The sequence below is a fragment of the Balaenoptera physalus genome (assembly GCF_965194825.1).
Source record: "Balaenoptera physalus genome assembly, chromosome: 5".
NCBI lineage: Eukaryota > Metazoa > Chordata > Mammalia > Artiodactyla > Balaenopteridae > Balaenoptera > Balaenoptera physalus.
In genome coordinates this window covers 119,404,924-119,432,031 of record NC_138884.1, presented here as the reverse complement: position 1 = coordinate 119,432,031, position 27,108 = coordinate 119,404,924, and the positions used below count along the sequence as shown (strand labels likewise).

At 40.1% G+C, this 27,108-nt stretch overlaps 1 protein-coding gene across 3 annotated transcripts in view; it reads right to left on the bottom strand.

Moving 5' to 3' along the window:
* Nucleotides 1–3,728: 3,728 nt before the first annotated feature.
* LOC309661333 (uncharacterized protein) overlaps nt 3,729–27,108 on the bottom strand; it is a 162,703-nt gene continuing 139,323 nt past the window's right edge. For 2 of the 3 annotated variants that reach the window (XM_082463071.1, XM_082463073.1), the window contains 2 exons: nt 11,555–17,110; nt 3,729–11,398 (listed from right to left, as the gene is read on the bottom strand). The gene's annotated coding sequence lies outside the window, so the exon portion shown is untranslated. Of the gene's footprint in view, nt 11,399–11,554; nt 26,807–27,108 lie in introns of those variants that run through there. The other variant, XR_014263940.1, reaches the window with a different exon arrangement.

The following is a 27,108-nucleotide window of genomic DNA, read 5'->3' as shown; positions in this document are numbered from 1 at the left end:
CCATGAATTAATTATTCAACATAGTTCAATAGTATAGAGTCAGTATAGATGGTCCTTAAATGCTCAACTTTTAGTCTCAGATTGCCTCGTTTGAATCCCATTGCCTCTGCTTAGTAAGTGTGTAAAATTTGGGCTAGTTATTTAAACTTGTTAAATCTAACTTGCCTCAGTAGTGAAATACAAGTGATAACTGGTAGAGACAGCAAGTTGCCCAGAGACTTGATGGGTTTAGTTAAGATTTCAAAGAAGCCTGAACATTGGTAAATAAGATACCAGTGCCAGTACTAAAATCCTTTCTCCCCCTTTCCCACAGTAGTATAATAGCTGAATACATGACTGCTGAATTAGACTGTATTTCCTTGTCTTCCTTGTAACCAGGTGTGGCCATGACTAAATTATCTCTAATGAAATATTAATCAAAATTAGATGTGTCACTTCTAGGTCAGGACATAGGAATGGTGGAGGAGCGCCCCTCATGCTCTCTTTCCTCTTCCTCCTGCTAGAAGTGGTAACGGCAGCAATCATGAGGAACCATCCTAGGTCCCTGGTTGACTCTATGCAACAGAAGCAGTATATGCTGGATTCATGAGATAAATAGATTTCTACCCTGTTTGAGTCATTACATTTTTGGGGTATCTATTCAATAACAGTATCTAAATCATAAAATAGCTATAAGGAGTGAAAAAGGTAATGCACGTGCTCTTAGCACAGTGCCTAGCACATAACATTACTAAGCATCAGTTCTTAATGTGAGAAGATAGTGTAGTGGTTAAAAATGGGAGCTTAGTATCCAGGGTGTATTCAAATTTTGGCTGTTTTCTAAGACCTGTGTAAACTGAGAGACGTTTTGTAATAGGGAGAAAAAGAAATGCGGTCTCCTTCCTATTCAGGGTCTGAGAAACCTTGAGGGCAAAGCTGGGAATTCTCAGCATTATCACCATTATGCTAGCTCCCTTATACAGGGAAAGCAAGCGAGTGCAGAGTTCCAAGGCCAGTGACTCAGAAGCGCTCATTTGACCCAGAAAACCTCCAGCCAGATTATAGAAGGCACAAGGTCAAATAGATAAGAATCTAAAAGCCAAACAGAAGTCTCTAATTAATGCCAACAATCTGCTCTCTACAACTTTGGTTTGGTCACTAGCTGATAGTCAAATTAACTATAGTTCATTTCCTAGTACAGTCAACTTACAATTAGGCATAATAATGAAGGGAAGTAATGGCACTCATGACTTAAAATAATAAGTACTACAAAAATAATTTTATTTGGCTTTGGAATTGCATGCATGTAGCATGTACAAGTACATTTACCATTTTATCATCTACACAGGGACTTGCTCCCTCCCAAAAGAATTGGGAACAATTGGTCCATATCTCTTTTTTGTTGTTAATTTTCTATTCCCGTGACTAACTTTACACAGAACTAAATAAAATCATTTGCTTCCTTACCAGTGTAATTATGTAAAATCATTTCTGGACTGTATTTTATTTAAAGAAGTTCAAACATCTTTTCAATCTTAACTAACCCATTGGGTTTCTGGGAAATGTTAAATGTATCCTCTGTAGCACAGTAATAAGCTCTGCAGTGATTGTGGCTAAAAAATAGTGTCCAGGACACTGTGGTGTCCACCCACTCCTCTCTACCCCATTCCCTTCTGCATATGTGCCCTGTTGTAAAAGAAGCATCAATCTAGAGATGTGAAGTTCTTTAATGAACCATTTTCAGTTTGGTTGTTTTATTTTTAGGAGCTTCATTTTAGTGGGGCGCCTCAGGAAGAGGAGTATTTAAGGACTACAGGCAACTATTTGTTTCCTAACCTTTTGACCCAAGTTGAGTGTCTGGTTTTCTCCAGGCATATTCTATTATCAACAATGGCCTATACCACGACCACAGTCCAAAGGGGTTAATTAACACAGGGAGGAAAAAAATAACCTGCACTCCTTAGCTACTGATAAGAGAGCAGCCATATCACCTCCTAAATCAGTTCCTAGAAACTCAAAGAAAGTTGGATGAGTAAATTTTATTTAATATATTCCCTTCCATATAAATGTCTCCCTAAACCCTTAAACTCTGGTGGTGGTAAAAGCAATTTGACAATATTTAATAAAGATAAAGATGTATACCCTGAAGGACCTAGCAATTCTACTCCTAGATATACGCCATAGATAAGCACTCACATACAAGAACATGCACAGATGTACGTTCATTGTGGAATTGTTTCAGAAGGGAAAACTGGAAAGAGCCTAAATGTCTACCATTAAGAGAATGAATGGAAGTCTATACCACAGTAAAAATCTATCCATTTTGATTTATTAAAATGTATAAGTATGGGGGAGACCTTCAAGATGGCGGAGGAGTAAGACATGGAGATCACCTTCCTCCCCACAAATACATCAGAAATACATCTACATGTGGAACAACTCCTACAGAACACCTACTGAATGCTGGCAGAAGAACTCAGACTTCCCAAAAGGCAAGAAAATCCCCACGTACCTGGGTAGGGCAAAAGAAAAAAGAAAAAACAGAGACAAAAGAATAGGGATGGGACCTGCACCTCTGGGAGGGAGCTGTGAAGGAGGAAAAGTTTCCACACACTAGGAAGCCCCTTCACTGGTGGGGACAGGAAGGTGGGCGGAGGGGAAGCTTTGGTGCCACGGAGGAGAGCACAGCCACAAGGGTGCAGAGGGCAAAGCGGAGAGATTCCCACACAGAGAATCAGTGCCGACCAGCACCCACCAGCCTGAGAGGCTTGTCTGATCACCCGCTGGGGCGGGTGGGGTCTGGGAGCTGAGGCTCAGGCTTCGGAGGTCAGACCCCAGGGAGAGGATTGGGGTTGACTGCGTGAACACAGCCTGAAGGGGCTAGTGCACCAGAGCTAGCTGGGAGGGAGTCCGGGAAAAAGTCTGGACCTGCCTAAGAGGCAAGAGACCATTGTTTCGGGGTGTGGAAGGAGAGGGGATTCCTTCCCTGTCTGCCCACAGAAGGCAGAGCACCGCCTAAACGAGCTCCAGAGATGGGTGTGAGCCGTGGCTATTAGCTCGGACCCCAGAGATGGGCATAAAATGCTAAGGCTGCTACTGCAGCCACCAAGAATCCTGTGTGCAAGCACAGGTCACTATCCACACCTTGCCCCCAGGAGCCTGTGCAGCCCGTCACTGCCAGGGTCCCGTGATCCAGGGACAACTTCCCCGGGAGAACACATAGCATGCCTCAGGCTGCTGCAACGTCTTGCCAGCCTCTGCCGCCGCAGGCTCGCCCTGCATTCCAATTATAACTACCGTACCTCACCCTCCCCCCGGCCTGAATGAGCCAGAGCCCCCTAATCAGCCGTTGCTTTAACCCCGTCCTGTATGGGCGGGAACAGATGCCTGCAAGCAACCTACATGCAGAGGCGGAGCCAAAACCAAAGCTGAACCCCAGGAACTGTGTGAACAAAGGAGAAAGGGAAATTTCTCTGTGCAGCCTCAGGAGCAGTGGATTAAATCCCCACAATCAACTTGATGTACCCTGCATCTGTGGAATACCTGAATAGACAACGAATCATCCCAAAATTGAGGCGGTGGACTTTGGGAACAACTGTAGACTTGGGGTTTGTTGTCTGCAACTGATTTGTTTTTGATTTTTATGTTTATCTTAGTACAGTTTTTAGCACTTGTTATCATTGGTGGATTTGTTTATTGGTTTGGTTGCTCTCTTCCTTTTTTATTATTATTATTTTTTATTTTAATAATTATTTTTTAATTTTAATTTTAATTTATTTTTCTTTCTTTTTTTCCTCCCTTTTCTTCTGAGCCGTGTGGTTGACAGGGTCTTGGTGCTCCAGCTGGTGTCAGGCCTGAGCCTCTGAGGTGGGAGAGCTGAGTTCAGGACACTGGACCACCAGAGACCTCCCGGGCCCACGTAATATCAATCGGCGGGAGCTCCCCCAGAGATCTCCATCTCCATGCTAAAACCCAGCTCCACCCAACGGCCAGCAGACTCCAGTGCTGGACACCCCATGCCAAACAACTAGCAAGACAGAAACACAACCCCACACATTAGCAGAGAGGCTGCCTAAAATCATAATAAGTTCACAGACACCCCAAAACACACCACCAGACATGGCCCTGCCCACCAGGAAGACAAGATCCAGCCCCACCCACCAGAACACAGGCACCAGTCCCCTCCACCAGGAAGCCTACACAAGCCACTAAACAAACCTCACCCACCGGGAGCAGACACCAAAACAATGGGAACTACGAACCTGCAGCCTGCGAAAAGGAGACTGCAAACACAGTAAGTTAAACAAAATGAGAAGACAGAGAAATATGCAGCAGGTGAAGGAGCAAGGTAAAAACCCACCAGACCAAACAAATGAAGAGGAAATAGGCAGTCCACCTGAAAAAGAATTCAGAGTAATGAGAGTAAAGATGATCCACAATCTTGGAAATAGAATGGAGAAAATAAGAGAAATGTTTAAAAAGGACCTAGAAGAACCAAAGAGCAAACAAACAATGATGAACAACACAATAACTGAAATTAAAAATTCTCTAGAAGGAATCAATAGCAGAATAACTGAGGCAGAAAAACGGATAAGTGACCTGGAAGATAAAAGAGGGGAAATAACTACTTCAGAGCAGAATAAAGAAAAAAGAATGAAAAGAATTTATGACAGTCTCAGAGACACCTGGGATAACATTAAATGCACCAACATTCGAATTATAGGGGTCCCAGAAGAAGAAGAGAAAAAGAAAGGGTTTGAGAAAATATTTGAAGAGATTACAGTTGAAAACTTCCCTATCATGGAAAAGGAAATAGTCAATCAAGTCCAGGAAGCGCAGAGAGTCCCGTACAGGATAAATCAAAGGAGAAACATACCAAGACACATATTAATCAAACTATCAAAAATTAAATACAAAGAAAAAATATAAAAAGTGGCAAGGGAAAAGCAACAAATAACATACAAGGGAATCCCCATAAAGTTAACAGCTGATCTTTCAGCAGAAACTCTGCAGGACAGAAGGGAGTGGCAGGACATATTTAAAGTGATGAAAGGGAAAAACCTACAACCAAGATTACTCTACCCAGCAAGAATCTCATTCAGATTCAATGGAGAAATTAAAACCTTTACAGACAAGCAAAAGCTAAGACAATTCAGCACCACCAAACCAGCTTTACAACAAATGCTAAAGGAACTTCTCTAGGCAGGAAACACAAGAGAAAGAAAAGACCTACAATAACAAACCCAAAACAATTTAGAAAATGGGAATAGGAACATACATATCGATAACTACCTTAAATGTAAATGGATTAAATGCTCCAACCAAAAGACATAGACTGGCTGAATGGATACAAAAACAAGACCTGTATATATACTGTCTACAAGAGACCCACTTCAGATCTAGGGACACATACAGACTGAAAGTGAGGGGATGGAAAAAGATATTCCATGGAAATGGAAATCAAAAGAAAGCTGGAGTAGCAATTCTCATATCAGAAAAAATAGACTTTAAAATAAAGACAATTACAAGAGACAAAGAAGGACACTACATAATGATCAAGGGATCAATCCAAGAAGAAGATATAAAAATTGTAAATATTTATGCACCCAACATAAAAGCACGTCAATACATAAGGTTAATGCTGACAGCCATAAAAGGGGAAATTGACAGTAACACAATCATAGTAGGGGACTTTAACACCCCACTTTAACCAGTGGACAGATCCAAAATGAAAATAAATAAGGAAACACAAGCTTTACATGATACATTAAACAAAATGGACTTAATTGATATTTATAAGACATTCCATCCAAAAACAACAGAATACACTTTCTTCTCAAGTGCTCATGGAATATTTTCCAGGATAGATCATATCTTGGGTCACAAATCAAGCCTTGGTAAATTTAAGAAAATTGAAATCATATCAAGTATCTTTTCCGGCCACAATGCTATGAGACTAGATATCAATTACAGGAAAAAATCTGTAAAAAATACAACACATGGAGGCTAAACAATACACTATTAAATAACCAAGAGATCACTGAAGAAATCTAAGAGGAAATCAAAAAATACCTAGAAACAAATGACAATGAAAACATGATGACCCAAAACCTATGGGATGCAGCAAAAGCAGTTCTAAGAGGGAAGTTTATAGCAACACAATCCTACCTCAAGAAACAAGAAACATCTCAAATAAACAACCTAACCTTACACCTAAAGCAATTAGAGAAAGAAGAACAAAAAAACCCCCAAAGTTAGCAGAAGGAAAGAAATCATAAAGATCAGATCAGAAATAAATGAAAAAGAAATGAAGCAAACAATAGCAAAGATCAATAAAACTAAAAGCTGGTTCTTTGAGAAGATAAACAAAATTGATAAACCATTAGCCAGACTCATCAAGAAAAAAAGGGAGAAGACTCAAATCAATAGAACTAGAAATGAAAAAGGAGAAGTAACAACTGACATTGCAGAAATACAAAGGATCATGAGAGATTACTACAAGCAACTATATGCCAATAAAATGGACAACCTGGAAGAAACAGACAAATTCTTAGAAAAGCACAACCTTCCGAGACTGAACCAGGAAGAAATAGAAAATATAAACAGACCAATCACAAGTACTGAAATTGAGACTGTGATTAAAAATCTTCCAACAAACAAAAGCTCAGGACCAGATGGCTTCACATGTGAATTCTATCAAACATTTAGAGAAGAGCTAACACCTATCCTTCTCAAACTCTTCCAAACTCTAGCAGAGGGAGGAACACTCCCAAACTCATTCTATGAGGCAATCATCACCCTGATACCAAAACCAGATAAAGATGTCACAAAGAAAGAAAACTACAGGCCAATATCACTGATGAACATACATGCAAAAATCCTCAACAAAATACTAGCAAACAGAATCCAACAGCACATTTAAAGGATCATACACCATGATCAAGTGGGGTTTATCCCAGGAATGCAAGGTTTCTTCAATATATGCAAATCAATCAATGTGATAAACCATATTAACAAATTGAAGGAGAAAAACCACATGATTACCTCAATAGAGGCAGAAAAAGCTTTTGACAAAATTCAACACCCATCTATGATAAAAACCCTCCAGAAAGCAGGCATAGAGGGAACTTACCTCAACATAATAAAGGCCATATATGACAAACCCAGAGCCAACATCATTCTCAATGGTGAAAAACTGAAACCATTTCCTCTAAGATCAGGAACAAGACAAGGTTGCCCAGTCTCACCACCATGATTCAACATAGTTTTGGAAGTTTTAGCCACAGCAATCAGAGAAGAAAAAGAAATAAAAGGAATCCAAATGGGAAAAGAAGAAGTAAAACTGTCACTGTTTGCAGATGACATGATACTATACATAGAGAACCCTGAAGATGCTACCAGAAAACTACTAGAGCTAATCAATGGATTTGGTAAAGTAACAGGATACAAAATTAATGCACAGAAATCTTTTGCATTCCTATACACTAATGATGAAAAATCTGAAAGAGAAATTAAGGAAACACTCCCATTTACCACTGCAACGAAAAAGAATAAAATACCTAGGAATAAACCTACCTAAGGAGACAACAGATCTGTATGCAGAAAACTGTAAGACACTGATGAAAGAATTTAAAGATGATACAAACAGATGGAGAGATATTGGATTGGAAGAATCAACATTGTGAAAATGACTATACTACCCAAAGCAATCTACAGATTCAATGCAATCCCTATCAAACTACCAATGGCATTTTTCACAGAACTAGAACAAAAAATTTCACAACTTGTATGGAGACACAAAAGACCCTGAATAACCAAAACAATCTTGAGAAAGAAAAACGGAGCTGGAGGAATCAGGCTCCCTGACTTCAGACTATACTACAAAGCTACAGTAATCAAGACAGTATGGTACTGGCAGAAAAACAGAAATATAGATCAGTGGAACAGGATAGAAAGCCCAGAGATAAACCCATGCACATACGGTCACCTTATTTTTGATAAAGGAGGCAAGAATATACAATGGAGAAAAGACAGAATCTTCAATAAGTGGTGCTGGGAAAACTGGACAGCTACATGTAAAAGAATGAAATTAGAACACTCCCTAACACCATACACAAAAATATATTCCAAATGGATTAAGGACCTAAATGTAAGGCCAGACACTATAAAACTCTTAGAGGAAAACATAGGCAGAACACTCTATGACATAAATCACAGCAAGATCCTTTCTGACCCACCTCCTAGAGAAATGGAAATAAAAACACAAATAAACAAATGGGACCTAATGAAACTTAAAAGCTTTTGCAAAGCAAAGGAAAACATAAACAAGACAAAAAGACAACCCTCAGAATGGGAGAAAATATTTGCAAATGAAGCAACTGACAAAGGATTAATCTCCAAAATTTACAAGCAGCTCATGAAGCTCAATATCAAAAAAACAAACAACCCAATCCAAAAATGGGCAGAAGACTTAAATAGACATTTCTCCAAAGAAGATATACAGATTGCCAACAAACACATGAAAGGATGCTCAACATCACTAATCATTAGAGAAACGCAAATCAAAACTACAATGAGGTATCACCTCACACTGGTCAGAATGGCTTTCATCAAAAAGTCTACGAATAATAAATGCTGGAGAGGTTGCGGAGAAAAGGGAACACTCCTACACTGTTGGTGAGAATGTAAATTTGTTCAGCCACTATGGAAAACAGTATGGAGGCTCCTCAAAAAACTAAAAATAATGCTACCATATGATCCAGCAATCCAGGAAAAAAACCCCTCTAATTCGAAAAGATACATGCACCCCAATGATCATAGAAGCACTGTATATATACAGTGGAATATTACCCAGCTATAAAAAAGAATGAAATATTACCATTTGCAGCAACATGGATGGACCTAGAGAATATTATGCTAAGTGAAATAAGTCAGACAGTGAAAGACAAATACTATATAATATCACTTATTTGTGGAATATAAAAACAATACAAATGAATCTATATACAAAACAAGAAGAGACTTATAGACATAGAAAACAAACTTATGGCTACCAACGGGGGATGGGGGGGTGGGACAAACTGTGAATATGGGATTAACATTTACAAACTACTATACATAAATAGATAAGCAACAAGGATTTACTGTATAGCAGAGGGAATTACATCCAATATCTTATAATAACCTATAATGAAATATAATCTGCAAAAAAAGCCCAACTGTATCATTATGCTGTACACCTGAAGCTAACACAATATTGTAAATCAACTATACTTCAATAAATTAAATCAAAATAAATTAACTAAAAATGTAAAAATAATAAATAACATGTATAAATATGAATAAATATAAAAACATAATATTAAATGAAAAAAGTCAATGGTGGACTTTTGTGTTCACTATACCACTTGTATAAAAATCAGAATGTATAAAACAAAACTAAATATTGCTTATGGATATATATAGCTATTGCTGTAGCTATATAAAATTTAAAAACATATGTAGTAATAATCAAAGCTCAAATTCAAAATAGTGGTTATCTCAGAGCAGCAATGAGAAGAAGAACAATGGGCTCAAGGAAGGTACCAAGTAACTCAACCAAAAATCTAATGTTTTATTTAAAAGATCTGAGTAAATATGGCAAAATATTAAAATTTGTCAAAGCTCTATGGTACACCCATGAGTGTTCATTATATTATTTTCTAAATTTTGCTTATGCCTGAAATATAGGACTTTCCCAAGTGGTCTCTCCATGGCTGAATATGATTGGGTGTCACTGTATCACTGATGTTTACAACAAGGAACGTCAGTCATCGCTTTTACAAACAGCAACAGCTAAGAATGAGCCAGCATGTGGTGGAGGGAAGGTCGCAAACCATCCTCAACTGCCATGGAACTGCAAGCAATAGCTAACAACATTATAGATCAAGCATTTATATCTGGGCTAGATGGAGTGCTTAACATGCACTATCTCCTGTACTCCTTGCAACAACTCCGGAGAGAAGATACTATCACCACCCCCTTATTATACATGAGGAATCTGAGTTGTAGAAAGTAATCTGGTCAAGATCCCACAGTGAGTGGAGAAGCCAGGAGTCAAACCAGGCCACCACTCTATACTACCTCCTCATGATTCGTGGCCATTGCCTTTACAAATAGTTATTTTTCAGAATTTTCGGCTTCAAAAGTTCACTGGGGTTCCCCAAATAGGAGGTGCGGGAATCACTGTGTAGCAACCCTCTGCACTGTCTGAGGCTCTGCACAGAACCATCCCCTGCTACACACCTGCCTAGCCCAGCTGCCACTGCGTGATCCACACTACACCTCGGTAAACTTGAAAGCTGGCCTGTCAACAAGACCTTGACTCAGGAGTCAGTTTGGCCAAGGCCTCTCCCCATGACAACTCTGAAGGCAGCAATGTTCATTCACAGTTCAGATCTATTCAGCGTCAAGCCTGAAACAGAGATGTCGTAAATCCCATCAAAATCTCCTCCATTATGTGACACACTTTGTTAGAACAGAATAAGGGGTTCGGCTCTGTTGGACCAAATCAAGTTAGTCTATGTGGAGTATCACATTTTAGATTCAAATCCCTGTTAAACCCTCTGCTTAGGTTCGTGGTTAACAATATTTTTCTATCTGTCTGCAGAGATGACAGGCAGCCCAGCTCTCAAGTGGGCCCAGCGGCCTCCGAGCGGCTGCTTTTAGAGGCAAGCTCCACAGATGAGAGGCAGAAATCTCACCACCCCAGTGTCTCCTGATTAGCCTGGAGAAAAGCTGAATGACAAACATGTTTCCAATCTGCCTGGCCCATGCAGGGAAATGGGGCAATCTGGCCTAAAAAGGGATTTAGACTTTTGTTGCGTGCAAGGGAAGGGGGACAGAGGAAAAAAAGCTGATTTAAATCCATCCACAATGCTTTCTCACTTGGTGATCTCTCAGATAAGAAACAGACTGGCTGTGGTTCAGACCCCTATCACGCCTGTGCATCTTCCGCCTTGCTGCTAGGTAGCCGTGGACCTCTCAGACAGCCGTATACTGTAGAGGTTGTTGCAACTGGTCATTTCAGAGCACTTGCTCTTTTGGCCAGAATCTTATGATGTGTTTGTTGATTAATAAAATTGGCCTACAGTAAAATTCTCTATAGGACTTCTAGATTAAAATAAGCATCAGTAACAGTGTATGCATTACCTAGTTAGCTATTCAGTTACACGAATCATACTACACTACATTAGTTGCAAAGTCGTATAAAATGTGACATCAAATAGTCACAAGGCTCATGTGGCAAAGGCTAAGTGTTAAAATATGTGATTTATTTATTGGAGATACTGCATTAAGACCGAATATTTTCATTTCTCTCTTCCCAGTAGAGAGGAGAGTCCCACAGATACTGAAAATATACATAGTTGATGCAGAGCTTCTTTTAACTATGTAAAAGTTGAAAGGGACTGAGAAAATATTTGAAGAGATTATAGTTGAAAACTTCCCTAATATGGGAAAGGAAGTAGTTAACCAAGTCCTGGAAGCACAGAGAGTCCCATACAGGATAAACCCAAGGAGAAACACGCCAAGACACATATTAACTATGTAAAAGTCAATAAATCATTTGTCACCTTCAGGTGGGCAAGGTTTGGGTGCTAAACATTTTTGAAAAATCCACAAGCCACATGGAAATACGTTCTCTAAAAGCATACATTCTGGCTTTAAACACATCTTTTTTTCTTTCTTCAATGCATTCATCTGAGCATTGTTAATATTATGCTGATGGTATGAAGGGCAGGGTTCAGGGGACTCTATCCCCTCCAAGAGTTCCCTTCCTGGGTGCGGATACGAGAAGAGCACCTACAAGATGGCTGCTGCTGTACCTCGTGTCTGCCAGGCTAAGTCCAGGGCGTCTTGCTCTGTTGGCATCAGTACAGGGCTTCTTCAAACACAATTATCGAGACCGTCTTCAGTGACCTCTTATTGCTGCCGTATTTGGGAAACCGCATTCAGATGCAGATTGGCCTAAATCCTATCAACCCGTTCAACCATGTGTGTGAGTGTGCATGCGTGCACACGCACATTTGTGAACAAAACATCACACACGTATTTGTACTTAGATAAATTCTCCCTAGAGCATTTAAACCCCTACCCCCCAAATTTCCAAATGAGGAGAAATGCTTATTTTCCCAGGCAACTTTGTCAATTGCTCTTGTGCTCGTCTTATAAATATTTCATAGCAAATATTTAACATGATTCTTTCCCCAATCGGATCAGCTTTGAAAAGCTCCTCAAAGCGAATTCTCCCCTAACAATAGCTTGATGCAAAAGCTTCTTTTTCTTCTCTTAAGCACAGGGTCTGCTGCCATAGCAGCAGGAATAGTTCTTACCTAATGGAAAAGAAAAGATACTTTACGTTAATTCAGTAGTCGGTAAAGGCGAAGGCAGCGGCAGGCGCAGCATACGCGTACCTTGCGCTGCCAATATGGAGGCCCGGCTTACCTTGACCTCCCCTCCCCCAGCACGCCTGCGATTATTGCCCAGCCTACATTAGAACTCTAATGGGAAGGGACAGGTTTATGTAAATGATCCGCATACGGATTTTGCTCTTGTAAAACAGAGCAGTTACTTTGGGCTTTCTAATTATTTCATGCCTTGTGGTTCTCTGATGGGGCAGAGATGACTATACTTGAAAAGTACCCTGTGATTGACAGACTTCTGTCCCCCTGGAGCTCATTAGGGCTCCAGCTTTGGAAGATGGGAAATAACCCTACCAGGCACCAAAAAAGAAAAAAGAATTCACCCCAGCACTAGTGATTCTGTAGATTCATTTGTTCAGACTTATGTTTTGTTGGGGAAACAGTGTTATCAGGAAAGCGCACTATTGCCTTCCTGATCCAAACAGACTCTCTGCTTTGGTGCTTTTGATTTTTAAAACCAGCATTTAGAGTCACACAGGCTGTACAATGTAGAACTTGAAGGGTATGAAATGCCAATAGGATTTTTCACAAGGAAGTGGGAAAAAGAGGTGGGTGAGAGATGCAGTATGCCATATGCCATAAGGAGCAGCTACAAACTCGAACCAACTCTAACCACTGCTGTCACTCTGCAGTCAGCATGACCTGTTCCTAAGTCAAGTTGGCAGAGAAATCAATGAAGGGGGCAAATAAAGTGGAAAAATTGATTTGGAAAGTCTGAATGTCCCCTCAAGTTACATACGCCCTGCTGAGAAGAAGAAGGTACTGGGATTCGGGCAAGGTTGTGAAAAGAAAAAAAATCCATAAAGCTGGAAAGACTTTAAGGTTCATTGATTTTAGTCTTCCCGTTTTATGGGTCAGAAAATTAAGAGGCAGAGCAGTCACACAGTGAGCTAGCAGTACGGCCAGAACTAGCCCACAGCTTTCTGTCCAGTACCCATTTCTCTCGATCAGAACCAGGAAGGGGATAGGATTAGGGGAGATCAGGTGACATGAAGTCTGTCAGTGGATGAGGTTCTAAGATGAGGAAGCCAAGATCTGTTAGTCCAAATATAGTGGGGTCAGATTTGTAGCCACTACACTTAGATGTGTAAACATTGGACCATTCTTTATGTTTCTGTAACTGATCTTGTTTTCAAGCCACATATCACTGGGTAGTAAGGAAAACATATCAAACTTAGCCTCAAACAGCACAAGTTTACGACCTCACATTTCTGTGGATCAGAAGTCCAGGCACCACAGGTGGGTTTCAGCTTCAGGTGAGAGTGCTGGGGATGCTGTCTCATCAGGAGGCTTGTCTGGGGCAGGTTCATGTCCAAGCTCTTGCGGTCGTTGGCAGGAGTCAGATCTCCAGGGTGTTGGCTGAGGGACTCAGTGCTTTGCTGGCTGTTTGCCACGCGGCACCCCGCCCCCCCCACCATGGCAGCTATTCTGTGAAAACCAGCAAGGGGCAGGGTCTGTAGCAAGACACACATCACACTAACGTGTGACCTAATCACAGAAGTGACACACCGGGGAAGGGGGTTCCGCGGGATGTGGGTGCTATGAGGCAGGCTCATGGCCATCTGGGGCCTGCCTGCCACAGGGAAAGACCCACTGCTTCTGTAGCCCTCACCCATTTGGCTTTGGGTTTCCTGGTTTGAAAGCAGATTCCTGAGAGGCCAAGATAAACAATGTTCCAAGTTGCCAGGGGAATTGGATGAATGATTATGGGGCTGCAAGGAGCAGTTGTAAAATAAAAATTTAAATTCTACATAAATGATACGTCACTTTTCAGAGGAGATAGGCTCTCTTAAGGGTCTACTTCTCAGGGACCCAAAATTGCCATGAAGGGAACATCTGCACCCATGCAAACCCTTCCCAGAGAGCAGACTCTGGGTGGAAAGGAACCCGTCCCTTTCACCCACTTTGTTTCCTTGGAGGGTCCAGAGGTAGAAACACAAACGTGTATATGATTTTTTTTAAAACAAACAGCAGCATGTTATGCATACTTCTTCTGTATTTCGCTTTTTTCACATAATAGTATATCTTGGAGTTAATTCCACATAAGTCAAAACCTCCTAATTAAAGTAAGTTCAGTGTCTCTCAGTTTAAAAAAAAATTCATTCAGCTTAATTTATTTTCTTTGGATAAATATTCAGTCAAGTTCAACGTCCAAACTTCCTACCAGGGCCCTTCAGCTTCTTTTAAAAGTTCCTCAATCCCCTGGCCTACTCCCCCAAGAGGGCACCTGGGTATGTTGTGTATCTTTGCAGTGACTAGAGGAACCGACTGGTGTAAGTTCAGGTGTGTTTGCTGTTCTCTGGTCTATGATGCCTCTTCAGCTATGTCCACTGTCAAGGAAATGCACATGCAGATAAGCCACCAGCTTCCCTTCACCTCATCACCATGAAAGCAAGCAAGTTTCCCTTGGATCCAAGAAGTCATCTTGGAACCTAACAGGGAGAGGGAGAATATTTCTTCAAAATGACATTATATTAAACTATAAGATACAAAGATACTCTTTTATATTTGGCAAATTTTAGTACAACCACATGCCTTCATATCACCCTTCCCTGCCTCCGTCATTGACAATGAAGGGTTCAGTGAGGAAGCCTGAGTCAGTTATGCAAAATAAAGCAGTTACCATTAATTGCACACTGACCCAAACTGTGTAAAATTTGACCCCCTGCTATATACAAGCATACTTTGTTTTACTGAACTTTGCTTTATTGCACTTTGCAAATATTGCCTTTTTTTTTTTTTTAACAAATTGCATGTTTGTGGCAACCCTGTGTTGTCAGATGGTGGCTTGCAATTTTAGCAATAAAGTATTTTTAAATTAAGGTCTGTACAGTTTTTTACACATGATGCTATTGCACACTTAATAGACTACAGTTTAGTGTAAACATAACTTTTATAGGTACCAGGAAACCAAAAAATTCGTGTGACTCACTTTATTGCGATATTTGCTGTATTTTGGTGGTCTGGAACTGAACCTGCAATATCTTTAAACCATGCCTGTATAAGCAAAACAGAGCCAGGAAAGAAGGCAGAAACCATGAACTGGAAATGAGGCAGTAAGTCAGGGGCCAGGGGAGAAAGTAGACCAGGTAAAAGTAGATAGATGGGCGTATGGAAAGAAAAAGGCCAGCCTCCAACAGAGGCATGCTGCAAAACTTCCAAGTTGAAGAATAGACAAAGGAGGAAAGCTGCCCAACTCATTTTAAGAGCTAACAAAACATTGATTCTAAAACCAGTATGGACAGCACAGGAAAAAAGTACAGGCCTATCTAACCTATGAATACAGATGGGAAAATCCTATATAAATTACTATCTAAGTGAATCTAATCATGTGTTAAAAAACAAACTCAGTGCAGTTTATTCCAGGAATGCAACAATGGTATAATATCAGAAAACCTATCTTAAAAGAGAAAACAGAGGAAAAGCTAGGAAAAGAAAATCTGTGAATGCAAAAGGTGTTTCATGAACTTTAACATTTAGTTATGATAAAATAATAATAGTCTCAGTAGCCAGGAATAGAAGGGAACTCCTTGAATCTGATAGACCTTATACCAAAAGACTAAGGTCAATGTGATAGTTGATGGAGAAACCTTATAAACTATCAGTTCCTTTAAGGTCTTGAACAAAACAAAGTTATCATGATCTCTGCCACTATTTAACCTGTTACTGGATGTCCTCATCAATAAAAATTAAAATAGAAAACAAGAAGAAAAAAACATTGTAAGATGTGGTGGTTTAAATATGTCTATAAATTCTAACAGTATCTTCTATAAGTGGAGCCTAATTTCTCTCCCCTTGAGCTTGGGCTGGACTTAGTGAATTTCTTCTAACAAATAGAATAAGATGAGGTAATGCTGTGTGATTTCTGATACCAGGTCATATTCCTGGATTACTGACCTCAGAGACTGTATGATAATAAATGTCTGTTGTCTTTAACTGCTAAGTTTTCGGATAATTTGTTTGAAGCAATTGATAACTGGTATGCAAGCATTAGAATAAAATATATTAAATCATCATTCCTGTAAAGCAACTATACTCCAATAAAAATTAATTTTAAAAAAATCATCATTCATTGCTGACAACATAATCATCTATGTAGAAAATCCAACAGCAGTAACAAACTATTAAAATTAGTGAGAGTTTAGCAAATTTGCCTTAACACAAGATTGACTTACAAAAATCCATAGTGTTCTATACCAGCAATACCAAACGAGAAAATAAAGTATCATTCACAATAGTAGCAGAACTGTAATGTATCTGGGGGTCAACTTTACAATGAATGTACAAGACATTGCTATGGAAAAATATTAAAATTCTATTAAAAAATATAAGAAGACTGAGTAAATGGAGACACATACTACATTCGTGGTGGCTGACTTAATGTTAAAGATATTTCAAATCTTCTTCAATTAATGTATAATTTTGGTGCGAAGACAGTAAAAATTCCAGGCAGATTTCCCACCTGCCTGGATGGCTTACCATCACCCATCACTGTCCTCTGAACACCAAACACTCTGCCTTTGTCACTAGCATTCGTCAGGTTGCCTTTGGCTGGGTCTATATCAAGGGCCTATCTCACCACAGCTGCCATGTCTCTTCCGTCTCAGTCCACCTCAGAGCCATGTGCTCTGATCACCTTGTTATTTACGGAGCTCCAAGCTTCTGTGGTGCTACGATGAGGGCAAATGAAGAAGGAGGAAAAGAATGAGGAGGAAGGAGGAGAACCAACAACAATAACAACATTTGGATGCTGTGAAGATAGGACCCCTCTGAATACAGTTGTATTAAGAAACTTATGAAACTTTCATTATGAGGCCATAAGATGAGAGCCCGATTATCAATTCATTTGAATAAGCCCATGGGGTATTTATTTGCATTAATGAAAACTACTAGAAGTGAGGACTTTTATGCAAAGTTTACGAAAGCATATCAGAAGAAAAGATGCCAGAACTGTGTGGTAATCCTAGTTAGCAGACCAATGCAAACAACATTTTTACTGTCTTTGTGAATGAAATAGTAGGTTAAAAATTTATATGCTCATTTAGATTTGGTGTGGAGAAGGGGAGAGATAAATATGAAATAGGGCTCTATCAAAAAAGAACATAGGATTACCAAACCAGAAGTTCTTTTCATTCATTGGCCAAGAAAGGCTATAGTTGATGAGGAATGCAGTCAAAAAAAGACATCCTGTAGCTATGAGCTAAGAATCATCTGACTGCACTGAATAGTCAAATGACTCAGCAGTGAAGGATTTGACTCAATGCAAAGGCAAATATTGGCCCTTTACCTAGAATCTGCACTCCCTCTAATGTATTCACACCCCACTTCTCCTGACTTGTTCCTATTCATGCTTCAAAACAACTCTGATGTCAACAGCTGTGGAAGGCTTTCCTTTATACCTCTTCCTTCCACCTCGGTTTCCACTAATTGCCCTCTCAGTTCACCCTGCATTGCCCCCTTCCTAGACCTGTCACCCAAATAGGATTACTTTATTCATCTCTTTCCCTACTAGACTTTGAGCTCTTTAAAGGCAGGGGCTGCGTCTTTAATTTCTGTCTTCTAAAGACCTAACCTAGCACCTTAAAGATAGTAGGCTCTCAATAATATTCACTCAATGAATGAATGAGTGAATGAATGCCATTGCTCGCTATAAAAAGAGAATTAGATGTGATCTCTATAAAGATAAAGGGAATATGTAGGCATAAGAGAATAGCATTATCGAGCCAGATGAGAAGGACAAGTAAGAAGAAGGAAAGAAACAGCAAAAGTGCCCAAAGGCATGGAGGGAAGTCATAGGAGACTGGAAGCGAAGAAGGAGGTGGTGGGTAGGAATTTTAGAATAAACAACAGAGAAAAGTAACAGAGACATAGTTCAGGCTGTGATAGAGGGAAAGGCAAAGGAAAATATTTCCAAAACCTGAAGATAAACAAGAGGGTGTAATGAAAAGACAGGAGGAAGAAAGTAACTGTTGAGAAGTGAAGACAGGGTGGGCAGTTTGCAGAAGACATAACCTTATCAAAGGTTCCTACAGAAGAAGGTGAAGGAGGAAGAAATTAGGGAGACTAAGGAATGGAAAGGATAAAGGGAAATAAGACAATGAATGCCCGAGAAGCTCTATAAAGAACAGACATGCCAAATTGAAGAGAGAAATAATAACAGTTAACATTTGTTGAGTATTTCCTCAGGCCACTGTGCTAATTTATGTCTTATGTGGTTTATTCTTCATAGCAGCAGGTGATATGTTACAGATGAGGAAATGATGACCCAGAAAAGTAAAGTTTCATGTTTAAATTCACACAGTAAGCGATGGAAATGGGACATTGATCCAACTCTTTCAGCCTCTGGAGCTTAGAACCTGAGACAAAAAGGAGGGAGACAAATAAACCATGGGAGGAGGAGAGGAACAAAAGAGTTTTGGAGGAAGCCCAAGTGTACCAACACATTCATCAAACAGGTAACGCACAACTCCAAGTGCAATTGCACAATACAAATAGAGAGAGAAAGTTAGGATTTGGCCTTCCATGTTCTGAGGGAGTAACTTAAGGGAAAGAAAAACAAGAAGGAGTGTTTTCTTTTATGCATTAGAGTCTGAGAATTTCTCTGTAGGAAGAGACACAAACTTGTGACTTAGAGAAGGCAGTACAAGCTAAAAGCAAACTCCTACATCTCTATATGGGGCCCTAGTTTCATGAGAAAGTGGGCAGTTCTCTACTTGATAAAGTGGGGGGAGGAATTTAAGTTTTGGGGGAGAAAATGCATGAAGGAGGAAGGGGGAAGGAGTAGGCAAGGATGTGGCTTTAGGAAAAGTGTGCTGTGGCAAAAAATGTTCCCCAGCCAAGAGAGCAGCCTGAGATGAAATGGAGAACTGAAACATCTACTTGGGGGTTATGAAGTGTTGCTATGGGGTTGAGTTAGAATTAGGGTTAGAGATCCCTATGCAGTCTTCTGCAAAAGTAATGAAAAATAAATTTTAGCATTCTGAATATGGTTGGATTTCTTATATAAAATGTTAAAGGGAGCCAGGTCAGAATTCGGTTTTATGCGGAGTCAAGACAGCCTGTTTGACAAGAGGAGCGCTAAATCTGAATTGCATACATAATAATAGTTTTCAAACAAATCCATGAGGTATCGCATATCGAAAGCCTGGAAAACTAAAAGTCATACCTATGTGCCAGCAAACTGTACTGCTTGGACTTCATCATATGGAAATAATAGGTGATACACACGAAGACTTTTGCCTGCCGTTATTTTATCGCAGAAATAATGTGAGGAAAATGAACTGCCCAGCAATAAGTGATTGGTTAAATAAATGATGATGAATACTTACAGTTGAATACTACCCACCCACAAAAAACTACATTGTAGAGTTATTTATTCATTTGGCAAATATTTATTGAGTGCCTTCAATGTGGCTAGCACTGTTCTAGGCACTGATGACTAACTGAGAGCAAATAAATATCTCTGCCCTCCTGGAATTTACATTTGGGTGGAGGAGAAAGACAATATCCAAGTAAACAAATAAATAAGCAATATAATTCAGATGGTGATAAGTGCCAGGCAGAGTAGAGAAGGAAGGAAGATAGAGATTGACTCAAGTGTAGAAGTTATGGCTGTTTTATTACAGTGCTCCAGGGAAGTTTCACTGAGCATAGAATCGGCTACACCACAGGGCAATGTGTCCTCTGGCCAGAAGGGCTCCTCTTTGGGGAATCAGGATCTCTATACTACTTGAACAGCTCAGAGCTGAGAGGACAGGAAGCACAAAATTCCCAGTGTGTAACTGGCAGTGATGGTAGCAGCACCACTCTTACTCCCACCCGTTGGTTCCTAGATTCATGTGTTCTACCTATGGAGACACTCATCAGTTACGTTTGTTGATTTACAGTTGAGCACTGCATTCTCCAGGATGGTCCCCATCCTCACAAGCACCACCAAGCTGGCGCTTTAGCTGTGAGTTCAACTTGTTCCATCATTCTGCCAGGCTGGCAACTTCTGGGTGGTGCAATTTGTAATAAGACTGTGGATCCCATGGGTCTGGAAAGTTGGCTGCTGGGGCTGATGTGATGTTATTTGGGATCCTGTAGAGGTGGATCAAACACATTGTAAGCTTTCAGGTTACTCTAGTAGCTGAGGTCCTGAGGGCAAATCCATATTCCAAACATGTGTCTCTTCTAGTCAAGACAAACATTGCCCTTTCCAGGGTAGAAGGGGCAAGGGGTTAATTTGCCAGAGGTAGCCAGTGGTCTATCTGGGATTCAGAATTGGTCTCTGTTACAGACAGCTTGGAGGCTATATTGTCTTTGGTTGGTGAGATTGCATAGGGATCCCTAACCCTAACCCTAACCCAGGTCCACAGCAAAACATTTCATAAATTTCAGTTCAGTTCAGTAGCTATTTCAGTTCTAACATCTCTCTAAGGCTGCTTTCTTGGTCAGGGAACATTTACTCTCCCAGCCTTCTCTCCACAGAGCCTTGTTCTTGCTTGCTTACTCTTCTTTTCCACTCTCAGCCTCCATGGCTACTGTGTTCACACATTCATTGCAACAGCACCAGGGTGATGATAGATGCAGGCTGGTGTCAACTGGTCCAGTTCTGCCTACTTGGTTGCTTAGTTCCTCTTCTATGGTCAGTGTTTTCTGCTGGGCATTCATTAACATGCGATATGAAGCCCATCTTATTGGGCAGCTCATTCCATGTTCATCTACCTGCCTCTACACCTTGTCTCCTATCTTCCAATCTTTCTCCTTCTAGGTTCCTAACCGGCTGGCTAAGCTATTTGCCACTGTCTCTGAGTCTGTATATCCTCACCTCAGGCTACTCTCTTTCCACACAAAGTGGGTGCTATAGGGAGAATTTTCTTCCCTCCCCACAGGGGTGGTAGTGCAGCTGTTGTCCCTTTTCAGTTTGCACACACGTGCCGGGCTGACCCATCCATGAACCAAAGAGGGCTTTTCCCTCCTCAGTCAGTTGGTCATAAAGGATCTCCAGAGGGCCACACATGTGAGCTGAGGGAGCAGAACAGTGGTGGGCAACATGGGGCCCGGCCCACTTGTGCAGCTTTCTCGTACTCTCCAGCCTTACTCAGGCTTGATGCTGATGTGCCGCATGCATTGTGTGATGATTCGTGCTGGGCCCATTGGACAGTATGACTTGGTGGTCTGACAGGACCAGCTCAAGATGAGCGGTTCTGGTGGCCTGGTCACTCTGTGTCCTATAGTCAAGCAGTCCATCTCTACTAGGGCACAAGGCTGGGAACTGTTTTCAAAAGACGTATAATTCTCCACTGCAGATGGCATTCTCCACTCCTGCTCCAGAAACCCAGGGGCCAGTGTATTGATTCTTCCACTGGGGCCTATCATAAACTCCCCAGGGTGTCCTCTCCCACCATGACATCTCTACAACCACAGGGTCTGCTGGATGGTAGGGCATAAGTAGCAGGGCTGCTTGCCCCACAGCCTGGACCCACGACAGAACTCTGTCTTAATTTCTAACTCAAAGCCAATGGCTCTTTGTGTCATCTGAAATATGGGTCAGAGCAGTGTTTGCAGGTATGGAATATGCTCCCCCCAGAACTCAAAGAGGTTTATGAAGTGCTATGCTTTCTTCTTTGTGGTGGGAGACACAAGATGCAATAATTTTTCCTTCAGTTTGGAAGGGATTAAGCGATTTCTTCCCATGCCCAGACCACTGAATTCTCAAGCACTTCACTAATGTGGGTGTCTCTGAATCTTTGTAAGGCTTTTCTCTCACCCTCTGGTGGGCATGTGTCTCACCAGAAGACCAGCCACTTCTTGCTCATTTATCTGACTGATGTGATGTCATCACTCTGGTGGACCAGTGTGATGTTCTGCAGAATGTCCAGCCATTCAAGACCCTTTGGACTATATTATGATAGAGGACAGGAGAGTTGATATAGCCCTAGATCAAGATTGTAAATGTAAACTGTCGTCCATTCCAAATGGATTTGAACTGTTTTTGATCATCTTTCCTTATAGAGATGGGGAAAAAAAATATGTGCCAGATCAATGGCCACATATCATGCACTCAAGGACTTGTTAATCTGCTGTAGCAAAGATACCATATCTGGCACAGCAGCTGCGATTGTAGCTACTACACACTTAAGTATGCAGTAGTTCCCTGTCGTCCTCCAACATCCATCTGGTTTTTTCAGGGGCCAGGCTGATGAACTAAATAGAGATGATGGGGCCCACCAACTCAGCATCCTTTAGTCTTTAATTACTAAAGACTGGCTGGGATGTGATTTTGGTTTTAATGTATTATTTTGGCTGGGAGTAGGGAGGGGGTTGGAGGGTTCAGAGCTTCCACTTGGCCTTCGCACCGTGACAGGTCTTATTCCAAAGGCAAAGGAACCAATATAGGAATTGTGCCAAATACAAAGTATATCTTCTCCCAATAGATTTTTGGGATAGGGAGATGATCACTGGGTGGGTCCATGGACCCAGTGGATGCATGATGAGCCAAAGCTGAGCCAGGATTCTGTTTATTCAGGTCTCTGGGTATCAATGTTAACTTCAACCCTGAAGGAGAAAGGCCTCTGAAGTATCTTCAATCAAGGAGGCAGGGCTCATCTTAAAGGGTGAAGAGTACACTATTTTCTGCTGGTTCAAAGCGTTCAGAGGAATCTGAGACCCAGGATTTTTGGGTTCAGAAACCCAGAGGTCTCCATTCCATGTGCCAGAGACCCATTCTTTCCTAGCCTACCTGCCTCAGTTGAGAATTAAACTTTCTTTAGAGCTCTGTGAATTTTATGATTAAGTCCTGGTCTTGGTACTTAGCTTTCTGTAGCCTCTGACTTTAGAAGACTAGAGTACTTAATCAGCAATCAAGGAAGCCCTCTGGCTTTCACTCTTACCAATTTAACTGTCAAATAATCACTCTCAGTCTTTTACTGTTTTTTTTTCCAAGAAGTGTCAGTTGAGCTTAGCAATAGCTACCCAATTCTGCTGGCCTTATGTTATTTCTTTCATATTTATTAACACCTGATACATCTCACCAGCTGTTGAATTTTCTTCCACCAGTTTCCCATCAGGAAAGCTTTGACGGTGCTCTGCTTCCTCGGGCCAGGGCTTGTCTGTGCTCTGTCCACCACCACTCATGGGGTCCTCACTGCCAGCTAGGGGGCAAGTGACCCAGCTCCAAACTTCTACCTCAGTGTCAGCTTTCTCAGACCACTTCCAGTACCAACTGTTATAGACCAGCCTCCCTAGAAAGAAAACTCTGAGACAGAAATTAGCACATGAGAGGTTGATAAGGGAGTACTCTTGGGATCGGGTCTCCGGAAGGGAAGTGATGGGCTGGGCAGGGCTGAAGAGAGAAGTGGGGCTGTGATGTAGTCCCAACTGAAGGCCTCAACCTACCCCACAGGGAGATATGAAGCTGAAATAGCCATTCAGAATTGCCTAGAGTCAGGGCATGGGAGCCTGGCCTTTATACCGCTGCATCCTCCAGTCACTGGAAGCCAGCAGCTGATAGAAAGGGGTACGCCCTTGGGCAAGGGGAATCCCTTCATCCAAGAGTTCTAAAGAGAGCTGAGGGCTAAGGGCTGTCTGCCAGCAGCCAACAGCTGGGTAAATAAATCTTCTGGTCCTGAAGGGGATCTGGGTGGTACATCATAGCATCTGCTACAATTACTTTGGATGAACCAGAAAGACTATTTCAAAATAGTCTTTTTTTTTTCATTAAAAATGAAAAAAAAAAAAAGATTATAAAAGGATATTGTCTACATGACCCTTCTGGAAGGACATAAGGTATTAACGATGGTCCTGTCTTGGTGGTGATGGATTCTGATTTGTTTTTCCTCTTGATTATCTACATTTTCTAATATCCCTTCAATCGACTACTTGTAAAATGGGATGTTACTTTTAACTTTAAAAATTTCTGAAGATAAAATTGAACATTATGTAAGAAATTAGAAATAAAGTATTTTAAATTCTTCTTGTTATTTTAAGCTATTTAATGAAAATGATTTAAGTTGTGACTTTTTTGAGTAGGTAAAAGTATAAAAGTGAGCTAAGGAACATGTATTGTACAATTAGTAAAAATAGTCACACTGTCCAGTTATTTTTAAATTGGAAGTTATGTTGCTACCATATTGAGGCTTTTATCTGGACACTCAAAAACGATTAATAAGAAATTATTATAAGTCCTATTCAGCTGATGGACAAAATGAAAAATAAAGAAGTAAAGATATCCAGCCAAAGCTACACAAATTATTGGCAGAAAAGACACCCTCAGCTTCTGATTTAGAATCCCATTTTCTAATTATTCAGCTATCCTTTCTCCAAGTAAAGTTTAGATCAAGGGCATTCAATACCCAACTCCCTTGTTCTAAAATGGCCCTCTTAATTACCAGTGCTCATTAACTTTATGTGTCATTACTGGAGCAGGAGGTGGGGAGAGAAGTGGGAAATGTAAAGGAAACAGGAAGTAATAAATTAATTTCTAACCAAGGTCAGCTGTTCCCCAGAGCACAAAGCAATGGATGGTGGATTGCTCCAGGGGCTTATACTGGCAAAAAAAAGTTATTCTGACAAAGTTCTTGGGAAGTGGACAGAAAATTCTGTCAAAGATACAAAATATTCACCAGCTAAAAAATATGGTGAAAAAAGATTTCAGTTTAAATGTTTCTCTACAAGTTCTTTCTTCTTTATGTCTATTCTTTACTGAATAAGTTGAATCTAAAGCAGCCTATGGGTAAATAGAATGAGATGGTCTTAATAAGAAGGAATCAGAAAGAGAGAGACAGAGACAGAGAGAGATCTCCAAGCATTCTTTCACCTTGCCAGGCAGTTGGGACAAGCATTTTATTTTTTATAGTCTCCTTCAAGCAGCCTTCAACCTTTTTGGAGAGTCAGGTATTACTAAATCAGTAAATCAGTAATTCATCATTCATCAGTTGAAAAGTAAATAAAACAAGCCTGTTTGACACAGCTAATAATAGTTTGGCATATGAGATCTATAGATACTCAAGACTTAAGATTTTTCTATGTAATCAGATGCTACAGACTTCACAGATTTTGTGGAAAAGGACAAAAAAACACTTTCAAAAACTAAAGTTTATAAGAATCAACACAAAACACCTTAAACAAGTGATCAAACTTAATGTCAAACTGCCATTAAGAGCCTCCTGATGTGATGCCAAGCAAGACATTCTCACCTATGTAATATTCTTACCAAAACGTTTCACCTGGATCTATGAGCAGGTCAAGTCCAAAATGTTGGCCTAGAGTCTCACAATGTCATTGCCATGAAAGAAAAAAATAAATTCAAGGTGGGGATGGGGGACTGTTCTAGATTAAAGCTGACTGGAGAGACAGGACTACTAAATGTAATGAGTGGTATTTGAGAGGATCCCAGATTTTTTAGAAGAGTTATAAAGTATGTTTTCAGTTGGGTAAACTTGAATATGGACTATATATTTGATAGTATTATTATAACAATATTTTATTACTTGCGTGCGATAATGGTGTTTTGGTTACATAGGAGAATGTCTTTGTTCTTAGGGGAGGTGTACTGATGTATTTAGGGGTGAAATGTCATGATATTTGCAACTTACTTTAAAGTGGTCAGGAAATAAATGTTCATATATAAAAAAGAAATGTTTATATATGTATATATGCATGCTTATATACACATACATAGAATATATACATATATAGAAATGTTTGTGTGTATATATATATATATATATATATAGACAGAGAGAATATGACAAATGTGAATAATTGGTGAGTTTAGGTAAAGTACTGTTCTTTCATGTTTTCTATAGGTTCGATTTTTCTTTTTCCAGAAAAAAATAAAAAATAAGCTCAAAATGGAGGTGATTATTCATCCATGGAAGTGCTCGACCCACCAAAGAAGGTGTGAGTGGTTTTTATACACTGGGCATTTTGCACCACATTTTCCCCACTCTATGTCCTTGAGTCACAGGCAGAAAGGAAAACAAGAAAGAAAAATCCTCAGGCTGGAGCTCTTTTCAAAGAATTAATGTTCAAAGTGATGTCAGTCTTTTAATTTTCACTCTTTGGTCAAAGAGTGAAATATATTTTAAAACAATTTTTTAATCAATATGAAATTCTACCTATCAGATACACTCTTATAATTTCTTTTTATTTTAAATAAATTAACAACGTTTGACCTTCAATTGCTTCCTCTAGGGACTAGGCAAGGAGATTTTAGCAATACATGGTTTATAATCAAAAGCAACTTATAATCTGGCTTTGGAAATTTAAATTTTAAGCCATGGAATAAATATCCAAGACTAGTACTATATTTAAATACATTTTCTAATTTATGGTGCCACAAAAAAAAAAATAACTGGATTTGGTTGAACATATGAACTTGACATTTTAATAGATCAAAAACAGTTAAGTAGAGGCAATTTTGTATGGTTCAACTATACATTTTCTATTTACCATACAGACCCAATTATAATATGAGGTGCTTTTATTTGTTAAAAAAATTATTCTTCTGAAAAGAAAGCATTTATTGAAATCCCTGAAAATTCTCTCAATTTATAGGGAGCTCTTTAATTACTTTATTTTGAACAACGAAATGTTTTGAGAGAAAAACATATTCACCTGAGCTGACCTCAACCAATGCCTACTTTGGGTGTTTTTCGTAGTTACCTGGTAGAATCAGTATTTT